The sequence below is a fragment of the Salvia miltiorrhiza genome, chromosome 2 (genome assembly GCF_028751815.1).
Source record: "Salvia miltiorrhiza cultivar Shanhuang (shh) chromosome 2, IMPLAD_Smil_shh, whole genome shotgun sequence".
Lineage (NCBI taxonomy): Eukaryota > Viridiplantae > Streptophyta > Magnoliopsida > Lamiales > Lamiaceae > Salvia > Salvia miltiorrhiza.
The window spans coordinates 53456913-53471482 of record NC_080388.1 but is presented as its reverse complement, the minus strand read 5'-3'; positions in this window follow the sequence as shown (position 1 = coordinate 53471482).

The following is a 14570-nucleotide window of genomic DNA, read 5'->3' as shown; positions in this document are numbered from 1 at the left end:
CTGCGAATTCTCCGGGAAACCAGAATGGTGGTATCCAGTGCTGGAGAGGGCCATTCCCTATTTCGCCTTTGGGGTTGGGTCTGCTTCATTGCCCTCCGCTCCAATGTATATATGCCTGCTTTCTCTCTGCTTCCCTGGTGAGCTTTGTGAACCGGCTGCGGATCCCACTAACAAAAAGCACCCGAAATTTTCTCAGTACGGCGTGGTGCCTCCTCTGCCCTCTGATTTGGCGGCCTCTGTTTCTGAAGATTCCGTTTCCCTCCTCTTCTGCAATGGATCAGCTTTTTACCCTGTATCGAGATGAGAAAACGTATGTACAAGAAGCTGTGAAACTGCTGGACTTGGGAGTCCGTCTCCCCAAGGTGAAGGAAGCTGGCATGCTGCCAGTGTTTACAGAGGGAGCTGCTTTTGGCCAGATCCCTACGGTGGTGCCCCTTCTCTGGTCTCCTCTGCCTCTGTTCCTGCTTCCTCTACTACTCCTGCTGAAGATTCCTCTGCTCCCCTCTCTTGATGTCTCCCATTTATATCCCCTGACTTTATCAAAGGAAATTTTTGTAACTCTTAAATTTATACAACTTAGTACTTACTTCTCGTTTTGGATGTACAAGCTGTGCCTCCTTGGCATGTTTTTATGAAATTTCTTCCCTACTTGCATTGCTTTTCTCTCTTTGTTCTTTGTGTTGTTTTGTTGCTCGTTCATGTTGGATTTGTATTTGGCTTGGTTGGCTCGTCATGGTTTATTGTCGATGTTTCTTTGATTTCTCTCCTTCGAGATTTCTCTGCTTTCTGCTTTGGGGGGTTCCGCTGATTCCTCTGGCGAGGACTTTAGTAGACTCCCCTGGCAAGGATTTGGCAGACTCCTTTGGCGAGGATTTTGGTGATTCCTCTGGCGAGGATCTTGACGAATCCTCTGGCGAGGATTTTGCTGACTCTTCTAGTAAGGACTTTGCCGCCTTCTCTTGCGAGGATTTGGTTGACTTCTCTGCCGGAGACCTCGCCGCCTCCTCTTACGAGGATTTGGTTGACTTCTCTGCCAGAGATTTCGCCGCCTCCTCTTACGAGGATTTGGTTGATTTCTCTGATAGGGATCTCACCGCCTCCTCTTACGAGGATTTGGTTGATTTCTCTGTTAAGTGATTACTTTTCATCCAAGCGCTCCTTTGCTGCTTCCCATCCAAGCACTCCTTTGCTGCTTCCCATCCAAGCTTGAGCATTCTGCGCGGAGCATGGAAGACCCGGGGGTGCAACCAACTTTCGCGGCTTACGATTAAATAGTAACCCTCTGCGCGGAGCATGGAGGACCCGGGGGGTGCAACCAACTTTCGCGGCTTACGATTAAATAGTAACCCTCTGCGCGGAGTATGGAAGACCTGGGGGGTGCAACCAACTTTCGCGGCTTACGATTAAATAGTAACCCTCTGCGCGGAGCATGGAAGGCCCGGATGGCACGACCAACTTTCGCGGCTTACGATTAAATAGTAACCGTCTGCGCGGAGCATGGAAGGCCCGAATGGCACGACCAACTTTCGCGGCTTACGATTAAATAGTAACCCTCTGCGCGGAGCATGGAAGGCCCGGATGGCACGACCAACTTTCGCGGCTTACGATTAAATAGTAACCCCCTGCACGGAGCATGGAAAACCCGGGGGGTGCGACCAACTTCCGTGGCTTACGGTTAAGTACAACCTCTGCACGGAGCATGGAGGACCCGGGGGGTGCAACCAACTTTCGTGGCTTATGATTATGTGCAACCTCTGCGCGGAGCATGGAAGGCCCGGATGGCACGACCAACTTTCGCGGCTTACGATTAAGTAGTAACCCCCTGCGCGGAGCATGGAAAACTCGGGGGGTGCAACCAACTTCCGTGGCTTACGGTTAAGTGCAACCTCTGCACGGAGCATGGAGGACCCGGGGGGGTGCAACCAACTTTCGTGGCTTACGATTATGTGCAACCTCTGCGCGGAGCATGGAAGGCCCGGATGGCACGACCAACTTTCGCGGCTTACGATTAAGTAGTAACCCCCTGCGCGGAGCATGGAAAAACCCGGGGGGTGCAACCAACTTCCGTGGCTTACGGTTAAGTGCAACCTCTGCACGGAGCATGGAGGACCCGGGGGGGTTCAACCAACACTTTCGTGGCTTACGATTATGTGCAACCTCTGCGCGGAGCATGGAAGGCCCGGATGGCACGACCAACTTTCGCGGCTTACGATTAAGTAGTAACCCCTGCACGGAGCATGGAAAACCCGGGGGGGTGCAACCAACTTCCGTGGCTTACGATTAAGTGCAACCTCTGCACGGAGCATGGAGGACCCGGGGGGGTGCAACCAACTTTCGTGGCTTACGATTATGTGCAACCTCTGTGCGGAGCATGGAAGGCCCGGATGACACGACCAACTTTCGCGGCTTACGATTAAATAGTAACCCTCTGCGCGGAGCATGGAAGGCCCGGATGGCACGACCAACTTTCGCGGCTTACGATTAAATAGTAACCCTCTGCGCGGAGCATGGAAGGCCCGGATGGCACGACCAACTTTCGCGGCTTACGATAGCTTCCCTCCCTCTGCGCGGAGCATGGAAGGCCCGGATGGCACAACCAACTTTCGCGGCTTACGATAGCTTCATTCCCTCTGCGCGGAGCATGGAAGGCCCGGATGGCACAACCAACTTTCGCGGCTTACGATAGCTTCCTTCCCTCTGATTTGCAGGGTGATTCCTCTGCTTTTCCCCTTGACCTGTTGCGAGACAATTTTTGAATTTAAAAATTGGGGATTACGGGTATACACCCTACTCCCCCCTCTGGTGACATGTGCAATACTCTGTTATGAACATGTTGGCCCAATTACTTCTTGTTCCATCACCGACCCATAAACTCGCGTGAGCCCATTACCCCTTGGCCCCTTTCTTAGGCCCAATACCGTCTCTATATATACCCCTCCATCCTTCCTGACCTAGCTCAGAATCCCTTATTTCCTTTCCGCCGCCCCAAACTGCTCTCCTCTTAAACCCTAGATCTCCCGCCTTTTTGGCTCAAGATGCCTTCTTATCTTGGTTGTAACGCCCTCAGTCGGGGGAGTGAGTCCTGCTAAGAAAGTACTCAGTGTTGGAGGCTGAAAAGGCAGGACTCTCCCCCGCCTGAGGGTTTTATCTCCAGGGTTCCTGAAGAAAGCTCCTTCCCTGTATCGTCCCTAGCTTGGTTATAAGGCACTCAAGTATGGGAAGTTCCCCTCAGAACATTCACATCCTTGGAGGCTTTGCTTTTCCCTCTGTGCTCCCAGTGCAGATCTCTAGCTTTGTGGTTGTAAGGAGCGGACTTCCCGTATTTGAGAGCATTATTACCGGTTTCCCGAGATCTGGACGTTGGTTGGTCTTTTCCTCCGTATTCTTTCCTTTTGGCATTTTGACTTGTTGTTTTTCTTGGTATTCTGCAGGCATGGGGTAGATCTGGAGTAGATTTGAGAAGTGGGGATGTTCCAACGGAGCGGAAGAACCTGGAGTGTTGGCGCATGGAAGAAAAATCGCCGATCCCTGATGTTTGCTTTTCCCTTTTGACCTACTGAAAAGTGGTTTTGTGTTTGTTGTTTCCTTTGACCTGCTAAGAAGCAGTTTGTATTTGTTTCTCCCTTGACCTGCTAAAAAGCAGTTTTGTATTTTGAATTTGAAAATTGGGAACTACGGGTATACACCCTACTCCCCCCCTCTGGTGACATGTGCAATGCTCTGCATGAACATGTTAAATAGCATATGTAATGTAAGAAAGCAATAATTGAAATAAATGAACACAACACCAGGGAATTCCCTAGAACCACATATCTGTTTTATTGATATTATGGCCCCGGACCTCGTTAAAACCTCTGTGGGGAAAAAGAGTATCCAGTCTACAAGTGATTACTCCTGCTAAGTAGCAGTTATACATAGAACTTTTTGAGCGTGTTTATATTCCATGGCCTGGGGAGAGCTCTGCCGTCTGAATCCGACAATGTGTACGCTCCGCCACCCAAGACTTCTGTAATGATGAATGGTCCTTCCCAATTTGCTTCAAACTTGCCCACTGCCTTTAATGCGTCGGCTCTTTTTAGTACCAAATCGCCCTTAACCAGCTTCCGTGCTCTGACCCTCTTGTCGTACCCTGCTTTAATGACACTCTTATACTTTGCTGCTCTGATTTGAGCTTCTTCCCGTTGTGCTTCCACAAGGTCGAGCTCAGTTCTTCGAAGATCGGCGTTATGCTCCGTATCATAGGTGATGATGCGGTATGATTCCAGTCTGGCCTCCGCTAGTATCACTGCATTGGATCCGTATACCAGCGTGAAAGGTGCTTCGCCCGTTGCTGTCTTTGGGCTAGTTCGGTAGGCCCAGAGAACGGTGTCTAACTCTTCCACCCATTTCCCTCTTCTCTGATTCAACCTCTTTTTAATCCCTTCACAGATTGTTCTGTTGGCTAACTCTACTTGGCCATTTGCTTGTGGATGAGCCACTGAGACGAAACGCTGAGTGATGTCCATTCGATCACAGAAATCTGCTATCCTCTGCCCTGTAAACTGAGTCCCATTGTCAGACACAATGATTCTCGGTACCCCGAATCTGCAACAGATGTTCCTCCAAATGAAACGTTCCACTGTCACTTCATCGATCTTGCCCACAGCCTCAGCCTCAACCCATTTAGAAAAATAATCTACTGCCACGATAAGAAAGCATTTTCCTCCCGGTGCTGTAGGCAGCTTCCCGACTATATCAATGCCCCATTTGTCAAACAGACATGCCGCGTACATGACACCCATAGGCTCCCCTGGTATATTGATTCGCCCAGCATGTCTCTGGCAAGCTTCGCACTTGCGGACGAACTCTCTGGCTTCCTTGTTGATGTGAGGCCAGTAGAACCCGACCCGGATAATTTTGCGTACAAGATCCCGAAATCCTGTATGCCCACCACAGCAACCTGCATGAATTTCTTTCAAAGCAAAATTAGCCTCTTCTGGAGATAAGCATTTTAGCAAAGGCTGAGTAAAGGATCGTTTGAAGAGTTGATCGTTGATTAAGCAGTAATTCTCATAGCGAGCCCTCTGATTGGATTCTCTGCTCAACCGCTCCCCTGTCTTCAGAAAGTGTATAATTGGAGCTCGCCAATCGTCCCTGATTTCTACCGAGAAAACCTGCGAAGTCCCCATCTCTCTGGTATCACAGAGTAAAATAATTTCATCATTCCAAGTTTGCTCCACCGCACTAGCCATGCGAGCCAATAAGTCCGCTTTCGTATTTTCCTCTCTGGCAATTTGGTCGATCCTGAATTCCATAAACTTTTCTTTCATTTCATTGATTTTGGAATGGTACGCTCTCATCCGCTGATCCTTGATGCTGTAAGTTCCTGAAAACTGTTGGGCAACCAATTGGGAGTCTGTCTTGATGATGACACACTCGGCTTTGAGTTCTGACAGGATATGAGCCCCTCTGACCACGGCCTCATACTCCGCTTCATTGTTGGACAAGCGGCAAGTGAATTTGATGGCGAACTGGTATGTCCCATAGCCCGGTGAAGTGATATAAACCCCGATCCCACATCCCTCTTTCGTTACGGATCCATCCACAAAGGCCACCCAAAACTCTGGTACAGGACGACGAGTTGTTTCTTGTATGAAGTCTGCCAACGTTTGCGCTTTGATCGCCGTTCTCGGCTCATACTCTACATCATACTCCCCTAACTCCACAGCCCATTTAACCATTCTTCCCGATAAATCCGGGCGCCCCAAGACTTGTTTGAAGGGTAGAGACGTGCATACTACCACTCGGTGTGAAAGGAAATAGGGCCTCAACTTTCTGGCCGTGACCATGACTGTCAGAGCAGCCTTCTCAATTTCTGTGTAATTTTGCTCAGGCCCTTGTATGATTCTGCTGACAAAATAGATAGGCTTCTGGTGACTTCCCTCTTCTCTGATAAGCACAGAGCTGATCGCATCCTTCCCCACCGCTATATACAGATACAATGTTTCCCCCGGGACCGGCTTGGTCAGAGTCAGTAGCCTGGCTAGATACACTTTAAGATCCTCAAATGCCGCTCTGCATTCCTCTGTCCACAGAAACTTAGTTCCCTTCCTCAGTACTTTGAAAAACGGCATGCTGCATTCTGCCGAGCGTGATATAAATCTGCTCAGAGCAGTGATGCGCCCATTCAGAGTCTGCACTTCCTTGATTCCTCTGGGCGGTGTCATTTCCATAATAGCTTTGACCTTTTCTGCATTAACCTCAATCCCTGCAGGCGTGACCTTATATCCCAAAAACTTCCCTGTTGTGACTCCAAAGGTGCATTTCGCTGGATTCAGCATAAGCCGATGATCTCTGACCACCGTGAAGATTTCCTCCAGATCAGAAACATGATCCTCTGCCCTGACACTCCGTACAAGCATATCATCCACGTATACCGAAATGTTCTTGGCCAGTTGTTCTTTGACAATTTTCTCCATCATCCGCTGATATGTAGCTCCCGCATTTTTTAAGCCAAAAGGCATACTTCTCCATCCATACACCCCGCAACAGACGGCAAATGCCGTTTTGGCAATGTCTCCCTTATTCATCCTGACTTGATGATATCCCTAGTATGCATCCATCATGGACAATAAAGCACACCCTGAAGTGGTATCCACCAGCTGATCGATCCCCGGCAGAGGATAATGGTCCTTTGGGCAAGCAGCATTTAGATCTCTGAAATCCACACACATCCTCCAGGTGTTTGTTTTCTTGGGTACCATCACCGCGTTTGAAATCCACTCCGGGTATTGCACTTCCACAATGTGCCCTACTTCCAACAATCCGTAGACCTGTTCCCTTATTGCCGCGTCCTTCTCTGCCCCAAAATTCCTTGTTCTCTGCTTTACCGGCTTCACCTTAGGGTCCACGTTGAGGCAATGCTCTGCCAACTTTCTGTCAATCCCCTTTAAGTCGGTGGTACTGAATGCAAACAAGTCTGCATTTATTCGAAGACAACCAATGGGTTCCTCTCTGACCTGATCACTCATGGCAGACCCAATCTTTGTCTGGAAACCCTCTTTCCCTGGAAATAATTCGATCATGTTGCAGACATCACTGGTGGACACCAACGCGGTTTTTTCTGTGCTATCTCTGTCTTTTAATAGATCCGCCAACTCTTGGCGTTCCTCTGCTAGGGCATGCACCTCGCCCACCTTTCCCCTCTTCCGTGTATCTGATCCCTCTGTCACTCTTTCCCTCTTCTGTCCCGATGAGTATGCAAGCATTTGGACATGGCATGCTTTCGACGCTGTTTGATCCCCACAAACTTCTCCTACTCCCCCCCCCTCGACAGGGAATTTCATTTTCAAATGGAACATAGAGATTACCGCCCTGAATGCCGTCAGGGCAGGTCGTCCGAGTATGGCATTGTACGCGGGTTTGGGCATGTCCACAACTAAAAATCGTACCATCCTTGCTCTACTGCTACTGGCTGCACTGCCGAGGATCAACGGCAGCTCCACATAACCTAACGGCATGACCATCTCTCCACCGAACCCAAACAAAGGAGCATTTGTGGGCTCAATGTGCACTTCTATTCCCATGTTTTGAAGGCATTCCTTGTATAAAATATTCACGGCGCTCCCTGAATCAACGAAGACACGGTGAACCATGCAGCACGCTATGTCCGCCGTGATGACCAGCGCATCATCATGCGGGTACATTAGTGTACGTATATCCTCTGCTCCAAAAGTAATCGCCGGCTCCTCTGCCGCACCCGTAATTTCCATGACCCTTTTATGATAATACCCTATTTTTACTGCTCTGACGACCTGCTTTTTAGCCCGATTTGATGTGGGCGTCCCGTTCTCTCCTCAAATCATATGCACTTCCCTTCTGTATGGTGGAGGAGGGGCTTGCCTCTCTGCCCCCTCCCTGCGATTATCCCGGTTGTCATCAGGCCTACGATCTCTGTTGTTCCCCTGCTCTTGTCGCTGATCCCGGTTATTTCTCTGATCCCTCTGATCTCGCTGATCCCTCTGATCCCTTTGATCTTTCTGATCAGTCCGCCTCTGGCCCTCATTTCCTCTGTCAATGAACTGGTCGAGATATCCCTGGCGCACCAATAACTCCAATTGGTGCTTAAGATGTCCGCAATATCTTGTGTAATGTCCAAAAGAATTGTGATACTCACATAACTTGGTATTAGACCCCTCCTGGGGTGGCCCATTCCGATAAGTTCCCGGCGCCCGAAAGAACGGTTGGTCTTTTATCAGATGGAAGATTTCATCTTGTGGTTTATTCAAGGGCGTGTACTCAGTAAACCGCGTAACCTCATTCACAGTGCGTTGTTGATGGGATGGCATTCCTCCCTGGGGTGGCAATACCCTCGGAGGCAACCCTCTAAATGGGGCCCTATCTTGGTGTCTCTGTCTCTCAGGTGTTTCCTCGGCTTTCTTGACCCTATGTTTATCATTTTCCACCTTTCTTGCCATCTTGGAGTCCTCCAACTGCAGATAACCTGGCAACCTTGCCATAATGTCATCAAAATCCCTTGCTGGTCGGATTTGCAATTCGTCAAAGAAGATCCCCGGCCTGAGTCCTCTGACGTAAGCGTAATTTTTTATTTGTGATTCTGCCTCTGGCACTTCCAGAGCAGCGAGGTTAAATCTTGCTGTATACTCCCGCAACGTCTCACCCTGATCCTGCTTGATATCCATCAGCGAAAGAGCTGACTTTCCTACCCTCCGCGAACTCGCAAACTGACGTAGGAAGCGAGTCTGTAGATCTTCAAAAGAGTGAATAGAATTCGGGGGCAGCATCCCAAACCATAACTGAGCTGGTCCGGTAAGAGTAGTGGAGAAGATGCGACACTTGATGCCCTCGGTATACATGTGAAGTGTGACCAACCCTTCAAACCGATTGAGGTGCACCTCCGGATCGGTAGTGCCATCATAGTCCAGTGAGATGGGCTTGTAGTTTCTAGGTAAAGTGTCTGCCAAAATATCGTCAGAGAAAGGACTACGGTTGTTGATAGGATGAAACCTTGAAGTCTTAGCCCTCTTGTCTTCCTTATATCTTCCCTGCTCCCTTCTGTCCCTTGGCATGTCCCGGTCATGACGTTTGTGAGCCCGGTGCCCTGGCCTGCCAGAGGAAAACTCCAGCTCCCTTTCTTCTACTCCTTCGGTGTACTGTGATTTTTCCGGGCGGTGAGACTTCTCTACTCTGTAGGACCGATCAGACCTCTGTTCTTTGTCTTCCCTCCGGGATTTCTCCCTCAACGATTCTTCCAGATTCTCAAGCTGATGTTTCAATTGTGACACTTGTTTTTTCAACCGCGCATTCTCCTTCGGTCTCTCTTCCTCAAATACAAGGGAGACGGATTGACTGTCAGACTCATCCACCCGTTCTCTTCTGCCAACACTGTTAAGCCTAACACGGCTCCCCTCTGGTATGGCTAATTCTCTGTCAGCAGCGTCCCCTTGCATTTCTCCGGGCATCACAGCCTGTTTGTTGATTGCCAGTATGTTTGCCTCTTGAGCAGCGGGAGGTGGGGCCTCAGTGCCCTGCGGATTGGTTGCTCCGACCGGGGTAGCCGCAGTGGGGATGACAGATATCATCGGAGTTCCCAGTGCCTGCCGCATGTTAGCATAGCTGAGCAAGGCCATCATTTGCTCTGCCAGCCCGAAGTTAATCGATCCACCTCCAGACGCGGGGGCCAGATTTGGCAGATCAGAACCCGGTGTTACCAAAGCGAACCTCTGGGCGTTGACATTCAACCCTGTTGTCGGTATGGCTGAGATAGCTTGAAAACCCGGTGGCACAGTGAAAGTGGGGTTACCCTGAAGGCCAGTGAACAACGAGGTAGGCACCTCAGTAGTGACAGCAGCAGAATCAAACTCCTTCTCCAAGTTCCGGTGAGCATCAGAGGATCCCATGGTACCTGCATACAAACAGAGTGAGAGAAGAATCCCAGTGACGAAAGCATAAATCCTCCGTTTACGGATTGAAGTCCCGATATAAGAGATCCAATAAGAAATCCCGGATACCGGTACAGAGACCGTTAAAAAATTCCCCTCGAAGTAACGCTATGCACTGGGAAATAAACCCAGGGCATAGATTGAAAAAACAAAACCCGCATAACGGAGTTTTCCCCGGTGAACTCGCATTAAGATCCAACGGAAAAAACAGAGCACCAAGAAAACCAAAACAATCATCAAAAGGCTTGTCAGCGCAATTCGTTAGAAAAGATAGATAAATAAGAACTATGTAAGGAAACAAACATCGTAACCCAAGATTAACACGATCAAGTCCTATAATAACCACAAAGCCTATAAACAACAGAATTACCATGGCAATCAGCCAGATTAGCAGCATAAGGCAGTATTCAGCGCATAGGACGAAAGTTAGTCTAAGAAAGCATGAAGGACACCAGTAATTATTCCTCTTAAGTGGAAATTATCCACCCATCAGCAACATAAACCCCATCACAACAACAACAGAGTATTAATCGACATATTAATCGGTGCAAAACCCATGGATTAACAGCAAAAAGGTCCATGAAGAAAGAGACAAAGTGCTAAACAACCTTTCATCAGTGCGAAGCCCCTAAATTAACAGCAAAACCCCACATCCTCCCAAAAAATAGAGTAATACTCAACAGTCCGCTAGCATAATTCTAAGATTATCGGAGAAAACATGAAGATCATCCACAACTATCACGTTTACACGTAAAACACCCGTACACTAACAGCATAAACCCAGGATATCGGAGATAAAATGTCAATCCGCCGTTCATCGATGCAAAACACTAGATTCATAAGGAAAAAATGCCCGGCATAATCAAAACAGAGCCTCACACCACAATTTCCCCATACAAAACATTAGATCAGTGATGAAAACGTCAATTCGTATAAGGAAACCCTTCATCCGTAGACAACTTAACCCGAACAACGGTAAATAAACGTAAATTTCCCCGATCCATGACTTATGCCCGTCACCACCTTTCCCCATGCATCAGAAACATAGATCAACACAAATCGTAGAAGATTAACGACATATTAACCTAGAAAATGCAATTAACCAATCAAAAACGGCTGGGTGTCCGAATTATCGGCTCAGTCGGTGTCAACGCCCGCAAATCCGATTGGAATTTCAGATCTGCGTACGTCGGCGACCATGATCTCACATCCTAACTCAGTAGCCTTCCCACAGACGGCGCCAGTTGGTGTTTTACGAAACCAACACCTAAACTATCAAGTGAAAAATGTAAGCTATACCTAGTATGGATGATCGGAAAGAGCAAAGTAACGATCGGAGAATTGAGCACGAGAGCAAAATATAACTGTTGTATTCAAAAGTGAATGATAGCGTAAATACAAGACACGAGCTCATGCTCTATTTATAGAGTTTATGGAAGGGTAAAATAGTAAAATCGATGCTAACGCATGCATTTGGCGTGATCGAAGGGCATATCAGGAATTTCGTCTTTACGCGGGAGGTTTCCCGCGTTTCTGGTGACTCTGTTGACGGAGATAACTTCTCTGACGAAGATGACTTCTCTGGCGACGTAGACTTCTCTGACGAAGATGACTTCTCTGGCGACGTAGACTTCTCTGACGAAGATGACTTCTCTGGCGACGTAGACTTCTCTGACGAAGGTGACTTCTCTGGCGACGTAGACTTCTCTGACGAAGATGACTTCTCTGGTGGGTGAAATCCCTCTGGTAAGAATGATTCTTCTGACCAGCTTGACTCCTCTAGTGAGGATGGTTTCTCTGATGGGTATACTTCTTCTGTCATATTCGTCCCGCTGATGAGGTCGATTTCTCTGATCTGTATCCTTTCTCTATTCTGCACATATTACTCCTCATCACAAATCAAACAAAATATTCATATTTGTATTCGAGTTAATCACAAAATTTCGTATTCGAATATCAAAAATTTGAATTTAATACCAAACTAAACCAAAAATATTTGATTCATTTAATTAAGGGAAAAAAAATATAATTATGTTATTTTTCTAATATAAATAAAAGCAATTAATATCAAACAATGAAATACTTACTATATTTTCATTAAATTATTATTCAATACTCATTAAATCCTTGAATATAAATAAAAATAATATAATGCATTATTTAACAATATATCTCATAAAAAGATAAATAATAATATAACTATTTATTAAGTATTAGATACATAATATATATAATTTCATTGTTATCTAAGTTGATAATTTAACTTAATTATAGGGTACTAAAATATTTTAAAAGTTATAGGGTTAAGTATATATTATGTTATATATAATAAAAAACTATATACGTATTATATATTCTATATTATATATATTAATATTAATATACCAATAATTTCGATACCGTATGGTATGGTATACCGACTTTCGGTATGGTATACCGCATTATCGGTACGGCAACGGTATGGAAATTGTCATACCGAAATTTTCGGTATGCCGATCTTCGGTATACCGAAAAGTACGGTACGGCAACGGTATGAAAATTCTCATACTGCAATTTACGGTATGGTTTACGGTATGACGAAAAAATTTCGGCATACCGTACCGATCCACACCTACATGCACCTTATTCTTTCAAGCAAAGTGCGGTTCATTATCTCAATTACCCCATTCTGTTGGGGATTTCTCGGAACAGTCCTGTGTCTTTTTATCCCCCTTTCTTCATAGAGATTGTTGAACTCTTGTGACACAAACTTTAAGCCATTATCTGTTTTAAGACATTTGACCTTTGTTCCATTTTTTGTGTCAACTTCCTTACATTATGACTTGACCTTATCAAGAGCTTCTGCTTAATCTTTCAAAATATAAATCCAGAGCTTTTTGGAGTAATCATCCATGATAGACATGAAATATCTCCCCTTTCCCAAGCTCTCAACTCTTGAAGCCCCCCCCCCAACAAATATGAATAAACATAATCTAGATGTGATTTAAATATATGTTTACCTATTTTGTAGGGCAACTTCTTAGCCTTTCCTAGTATACACTGCTCACAAGTTCCTGTGTTGAATGATCCTAAACCTTGGATTAACTTTCTCTTCAACAACTCATTCAATCCTTTGTCTCCTATATGGTCCAGCCTCCTGTGCCACAGAGCCAGATTTTCCTTGCTTGCTATGTTGGATTCCCCAATCACAGTATTTACTAATAGGTAGTAGAGACCATTTTCCCTTATACCTTTTATAATTGTCTTTGAATTCTTGGTGATGACCATGCTTGCTTGTGATGATTTCCACTCATATCCCAATTTCTCTAGAAGTTCAAGTGATATGAGATTTCTTTTCAGGCTGGGTATATATCTTACTTCCTTCAAGGTTCTGACTGATCCATCATGCAATTTTAGCATTATATCCCCAATTTCTCTAACATCACAAGCATGGTCATTACCTAATAGCACAGTTCCTTTATTCTCAGAACTTAATTCTGAAAACCAATCCTTGTGAGGACACATGTGGAAAGAGCACCCAGAATCTAAAACCCACTGATTTTGGATGGATTTTTCTGCAACATTCAAAGCTTCAGCTACATCACACTATTCAGTTGTTGCCTTAACTTCTGCCTTTTTTCCACCTTGAGCTTGTTTCTTCTTCCAACTAGGACAATCCCTCTTCCAATGGCCTGCTTTCTTGCAGTGATAGCATTTCGTTTGATCATTTTCTTCAGCTTCCTTTCCTTTGTTCTGCCATGGTTTCTTACCTTCTTTCTTGCCCTTCTTGGCTTTGTCCTTGCTTTGTTCTCCCTATGGTTTCTTTCCTTTTGCACTCAGCCCTTCCCCAACAGTTTCTTGCTTGTTTGTTGAGTATTTTTGAAGCTCTTTAGCCTTCAATGCTGACTGAACATCCTGCACCGATATATCATTTTCTCTGCCATAAAGCATGGCATCCTTGAGATTATCATAGCTCTTAGGCAATGCGTTGAGAAAAATGATGGTCTGATCCTCCCCATCATCAATCTTGACATCAACGTTCTCGAGGTCATCAATGATCTTTTTAAAAACTTCTAACTGATCATCAATAGGTTTATCTTCCAAGACTTTGAAAGAATAAAGCCTTTGCTTCATGTACAATCTGTTGGCCAAAGATTTAGCCATATACAGAGTTTCAAGCTTCTTCCTCACGGCTGCTCCTTAGCAACCTCCCTTAGTACTTTATCACTCAAACATAGGATGATGAGACTATGTGCCTTATCTGGTATCTAAGCCATTTTTAATTCAAGATCTGCGAGCTTAGCTGCATCTTTTTTATCATCTTTATCGAGAGATGCAGTGAGAAGAGTTGAGTCTTCTTCCTTTAGCCCTTGTTGCGTTAACAAAGCTTTCATTTTAATCCTCCACAAATCGAAATCATTTCTTCCGGTAAATTTCTCCGTTTCAATCTTGGTCGATCCCATCGCACCCTTCCAACAATCCAAGTTTTGTATGCAGACTTCGAATCAGAGTGTTGTTGACTTGTGTGTTCCCACAAAAGGTGCCACTTGTTAGGATTCATGCCAAGAACACGAAGAACACAATTTACACAAACGATAAATCAAAAAACAAAATGAGAGACTCGATCAATTTCGTGGTTTGATCCAGTTT